This window comes from Leptopilina boulardi, unplaced genomic scaffold, assembly GCF_019393585.1.
Source record: "Leptopilina boulardi isolate dan_hultmark-lab unplaced genomic scaffold, ZJU_Lbou_2.1 LbouV2_325, whole genome shotgun sequence".
NCBI classification, from domain to species: Eukaryota; Metazoa; Arthropoda; class Insecta; order Hymenoptera; family Figitidae; genus Leptopilina; species Leptopilina boulardi.
Genome location: NW_026137891.1, coordinates 810,918 through 817,464, shown reverse-complemented (window position 1 = coordinate 817,464; position 6,547 = coordinate 810,918). Strand labels below are relative to the sequence as shown.

Genomic DNA, 6,547 nt, shown 5'->3' with positions numbered 1-6,547 from the left:
GAGAGAGAAAGAGACTTCTCTTCACCCAAAAAAGGTGAACGTTGCGGCCGCAGGAAATGCTTTCTTACCTGCAAAAACCGTTGAAAATATCGCACCTACGCACCTGGGACGTGTACGTGCTTTTAAAGACCACTAGCTATATATAGACAGATGCGTGAGATAGAAACTTGTGCTTGTAGATGTAAACCCTTTTTTTTTTGCTCTCTCAACATTTGTGTAACCCGTATATAAAGTATAGTCGCATATTAGACTATGGAAGCAACATTGGAAAAGATACTGTGATTTAAAATAACTATACACATTCAAATCTGAAGAAACATATAGCTGTAAAGATATATATATATATATACCGGAACGTAGAAAATTGGACAGCTTTAGTCAGTAAGCTTCTTTTTGGCAAAAGGGTAGAAGTACTCTAAGGTCCAGTTTATACACATACAGATAAACTCTTTTCGATGACGAAGCAACATCTGCCTCGAATGCAGATGTACATTTTATTGCTCAATGATTTAAAGGTCTTTCTCTGATTTTCACTTTTGAAGTCAATCTTATTGTTCAAGAAAGTGGTAAAGGAAAATATTCCTCTTTTCATCATGAAAATCCTATATATTATTGTTTAATTAAGAAAGCTGGGGGCTGGTTTTTTTACCGAAATTTTCAAAATAAGCCCCAATGAAAGTGTCAGAATCAATTTATTTTCAATTCAAACGAATCGATTCGAATTATATATAAAATGATTGAAAGGAAAATATATATTTCGAACTTTCTACATCCGGATTTGAATTCTCAATTTTTTTTTTTTTTTATATTTCAGGCAATTTTGGAGAAAAAAAATAAGACAAACTTACCATATTTGTTGCGTAGTTTTAAATATTTCCTGCATTCCATGCCTCAGCTTGACCTGGAACAAAAAACAAACAGTTTTTATTAATAAAATTAACATATAATTGTTAAAACATTAAAAATTATTTTTCGAAATATTTTCAAAAAAAAACTATTTAAATAAAATGAATATTATATAATTTTGCTTATTCTCACTTATTTTGCAAAATTCGAAAAAATCGTAATCGAAGGAAGACGAGTGTTTAAAAATGATTGACAATAATAATAATAATTACAAGTACTTATACCAAAACATCATATACAAGATACCAGTGTCACGATAAACTCAGATTCTCCCATGTTTTCTCAAACATATAATATTAATGTACATCTGGATATATAAAATAAAAAAAAAACTAAAACGAATCGTTAAATTTTCAACATCGTGGCTAATGAGTGTTATGATATTCCAAGATACCTTCATATTATATAGCTTCCAAATAAGGCGATATAAGTCTTAAATTAAATTAATTTTGAAATCTATAATATTGGCATAAAATTAAAATTTACAATAATTAAAATCCTCTTCAAGTGCATCCTAATTTACAATAAAAATTAATGTATGGTTTAATTTTCTAACTGTGTGAATTTGTAGAGGAAAAATTATTATAATAATTATTTAGAAATTATTTACAATAATTTAATAATAAATTTATAAATTATAAATAATTTTATTTTAATTGAAACGGGATGTAATAAAATTTGTTTAAACATAAAAAATCGATAAAAGTCTGTAGAAATAGAAATCAAAAAATAATAGAATTACAAAAAAATAAAATACTTTTTATGATAAATTTAGTCATAAAAAAAAGGAAATCAATAATTTATAATACAGGAAGAGAGTTGAAAAATTTGCAAAATACAAATAGTTATTAATCAAAAATAAATGACTGTTACCCACCCTAAAAATTAATATTCCCATATCAAAGCTCATGACAGTTAAAACCCTTTACTGGTGGTCAATTAACTACTCACTTTTCTGCTTTAGACAAAAAAAAAAAAAAAAAAAAAAAAAAGGAAATATAGAGGCGGAAATTGAACCTCGTCAATATAGGTGCAGTGGTCTATGAAACACCTGCGAAATCCTCATTATATTGTTCAGAACATGGAAAATTATCACGGTAATCGTCTTCAGGGGGTCAAAAACTGGCCAAACATTAACTACATCCTGGTGGAACCCCCCGCAAAGTGAATCCTCCTGATTCGTGGGTCACGTGACGTCACATCCCCTCTAAAAGATTGAGTTCCGGTCTAGAGGATCGGTACCGGAAATCAACGAGAACAAGGGCACTTGATTGGTGAATTTTTTTTTTTCAATTTTCCAACGGATATCTATATGTATTGGTTTTTTAAACACTTAATGGCGGTTTGCAAAATCTCCACAACAAGTTGGGGGATTTTATTTTTTGCAAGAAAACCAGAAGAACTGTTTTTATTTAATTAATTATGAATTTATTTATCTAATTTATTAAGAATATAAAAATACTTGAGAATAATTTAGAAAAATCTCCCACGCATGGGGGATCGAACCCAGGACCCTTGGGACGCAAACTGTATACGCAGTCCGCACAGCCACTTAAACATGGAAATCTTTTGCCTATAACTGAATATTAAGACTCGGGTAGTTTATGAAAAAATGATAAAATAAAATTTTTTTTCCAATTGTTAATAAGAAACAGTTTTCTTTGCAAATTTTTTCAAAAATAGGTGAATTTTCATAGGGTAAGGCTAAGGATTTTAAAATGTAGTGTATTATTTAAAAAAAAATTTTTAACCTTGTTAATTACATTTTTGAAGAGGGACTACGACATTATTTCAGAATGTGTTGAAAGGGGTTTTTCTAAGCACTAATAAATCACACATATGCGACTAAATTTTTATGTTGTGTAACTGCGAACGATTTCTGCTCAATCGAGCCTGAGAACAATAATAATATTTTAGGCGACGAATGAAGAAATTGGAATTTGTCTCAACTTCCTTTTCTGTCATTTTATCTTTTTGGTCATTTTTTTAAAGTATATATATGGGATTCCTTTGATGTTTTTGCGACGCGATCGAATCCTCATGATGATTCAGACGGAGGTTGAGTCACACACGCACAACTCTTTTACCCGGAAATTTAAAAGTTATTCTCATCCTCAATCATGTTTGCCATTTGATTAATTATTGTTTATTTAAAAAAAAAAAAAATTAATAACCGAATTTTTAATCAAGATTTATATAATTTTAAGTGATTTGAATTTTTGCAGAAATCCAAATTTTCATTTGTCCAAATTGTTATTTGATAGAATTTTTAAAACGACGAATTTTATTTTGACCGAAATTGAAAATTACCGAATAAAGAACCAACCGAAAGAATTTGGCGGGAATTTTAAAATTGATCAATCACAATTTTCATCAAATCAAAAATATTTTATCCCTTTTTGAGAACCGTAGCGTTAAAAAAATAAAATTATCAGAAAACGATTTTGTTTTTTTTTTTAATTTGTTATATTACCAGTACTAAAATTTTCTCCTAATTAAAATTTGAATCTAATTTTTTGCTTTCCCTGGATAAAAAAATAATAACCGAATTTTCAATCAAGATTTATATAATTTTAAGTGATTTGAATTTTTGAATGACAGAAATTCAAATTTTCATTTGTCCAAATTGTTATTTGATAGAATTTTTAAAACGACGAATTTTATTTTGACCGAAATTGAAAATTACCGAATAAAGAACCAAACGAAAGATTTTGGCGCGAATTTTAAAATTGATCAATCACAATTTTCATCAAATCAAAAATATTTTATCCCTTTTTGAGAACCGTAGCGTTAAAAAAATAAAATAGAACGATTTTTTTTTTTTTAATTTGTATATTACCAGTACTAAAATTTTCTCCTAATTAAAATTTGAATCTAATTTTATGCTTTCCCTGGATAAAAAAATTAAAAAAAAAAAAATCCCGTGAATGACGTTATATACCATATAGGATTTAGGACAAGCCTCATCGTTCCGCTTTTCGGTCATATATATATATAGTATATAGTCACGAAACGTCCACCTGTGCATATGGTTGTGAGCATACATGCATTATCTACCCGCATGATGCGTTTACAAAGCTGAAAGCTTTTTCTGTAACGGTCAAATTTACCCCCATATGAGTTTCTGTGATATAGTCGGCAAAGCATATATTTTTCGAGCCCTTGTTTAAACGAATATAATATAGTGAAGCTGCAAGGTGTACTTCATATATATAACAATGAACAATATATATATATATATATTATATATATTGTACAATCGCAATTTACCTGAACATATATATATATATACATATGTTTGGATAATTTCGATTCAGCGATATATTCTATTTAATAAAACCTAATGAAAAGAAATGTTGGTAGGTAAAATTTAAATGGAACACGCACGCTTGAATTGTTTTGAAAAATAAACTTGCGCTCAATCAGCATTTTATTATATATGTTACTTTTGTTTCAAAGAAATGGATAAGTTGTGTATGTTGAAACAATATAACATATTGTGTACGATAATTTTTTTTTTTTTAGAGAATTCGATATTTAAAATATCTTATCAAATTTTTTTTTCTAAATATTAATTAATTTTAAATATATTTATATATAAAATATGGTTAACAGAAATAAAATACAAAAAAAAAATATTTAATGTTAATTTCTTTTAAAGAAATTTTTATTTCTATATATATTTGAAAAGAAAATTATATTATTATTATTATTATTATTATTTATTCATTTCATAGAAACCATTTTTGAGGAAAAATATAGTTGATTTTGACAATAGAACATTTGGTCGATATTTGTACAATAAAATTCTTTTTATTGTACAAACGATAACATTTTTTCTTGTATTAACTATAAATTTTGGTTATATATAGTCTCACAGAAAATTAAAAGGCATTAAAATAAGCGTTGCAGCTTATTTTAATGCCTTTTAATTTTCTGACAAAAGTTTTTATACATTAAATGTGATGTCAGTATTTTAAATTTTATACTTGACGCAACAAACAAAAAGTTTTTTGCTGTCTTAACAAAAAAAAAAAAAATTACATTGCACAAATATTAACCAAATATTTTATTGTCAATGAAAAATATTTTCCATTTGATAGATTAAAATAACAGTTATTATTTCAAAAAATGAGATTAAAAATCAAAAATTGTAAAATAAATAAAAAATAGAATAAACAGTAATAAATAAATAAAATTAAAATAAATAATAAATAAAATAAAAAATAAATAAATAAAAATAATAAAATGTAATATAAAATGTATATAAACAGTATAACCGGAAATATATAGAAGCAAGAAGTAAAAATTGTGTCTTGAATGAAATAAACGATGAATGTATTTATACTGAAGACTCAAACTTTTACCTACAAACCCACTAAACAACTGAACCAAGTAACTCGTTTCATTCAAGGTTTTTTATATCCCCTTGCATATGATGGTACCACTATTTACATTGTAAAAATTGCATATTAAATTATTTAGTGCATCTAAATAACACCTGTTTTTCACCAATGAAACATTTCATCCAAATTCGTATATTGATCAAATAAATATTATTTTCTGAAGTTGTTTAAAATTTAATAATCAATTTTTACGTTACGTTACTTTACGTTACGTTAATAATAATAATAATAATAATAATAATAATAATAATAATAATAATAATAATAATAATAATTTATTTAAATTAAAAATATTAATATTATAAAAATGTTTTGTTTCCTACAAATGGCATTTTTATTTTCAACTAAATAAAATTTATATTTGTACCAAATCAAAAAATGTAAAACAAATAAATATTTTTTTACAACTAAATATTAATTTATTTCCTGAGATAAAATATATTTTTTCTACTATTTAAAATTGTTTATTTCTCCACCAGTGATAAAATAGCAAATTTAAAAAAAAATAAATAAAAATTTCAAATGATTATAGTTTTGTGTTTATAGAAAATAATCGCGCCAAGTCTATTCATTTAAATGTCATTTGTCCCGCGAAAAATTTTACCGCCTCATACATGCGCCACACGAGCTTATTTCTGATTGGCTTATTTATTTTGAACACCGGCATCAACGGTCACTACAATCACGCTATATATGAGCGTCGAATTTTTTTTTTTATACTATATGATACATATTATAATTCTAAATCAAAATCCATAGGATTTTTATTTTCCTTTTCTCTCTATCTCAAGTGAAAAAATATCTATAAACTAAAGATATTCATGATTCAATATTGCCGAGACACAATTCAATTCGTGATCGTTCTATAAGGCATGCTACTTAAAGAAAGAGAGGCAAAAAAAAAATTAGAGTGAGACACCCTTATCTCTCTTCGTCAATCCTCTATTCAGGAGTGTAGTACTATTTTTTAGAAACCAATTCACTTTTTATTTTCTGTTAATTTTTTCTATTTTTTACAAAATTCATAATTAGTTTATTGTATTGATTTCAAAAAACAATTTTAATAACTCAATTTCGTGAAAATTTAAAATTTAAATTTTTTCACATTGTCAAAAAGAAATAAATGTATAAAATAAAAAAATTTTAAATACCGAAAATAGTAATAATAACTATTATTTACTATTATAGTTATTTATAGTACTATTTTAGTATTACACTATTTTACCTATTATACT

At 25.7% G+C, this 6,547-nt stretch overlaps 1 long non-coding RNA gene across 1 annotated transcript in view; it reads right to left on the bottom strand.

The window, feature by feature from the left end:
* Nucleotides 1–802: 802 nt before the first annotated feature.
* Nucleotides 803–6,547, bottom strand: part of LOC127284510 (uncharacterized) — a 54,439-nt gene continuing 48,694 nt past the window's right edge. Inside the window, exon 5 of the long non-coding RNA XR_007843492.1 lies at nucleotides 803–901. This is a non-coding gene — a long non-coding RNA (uncharacterized LOC127284510). The remainder of the gene's footprint in view (nucleotides 902–6,547) is intronic.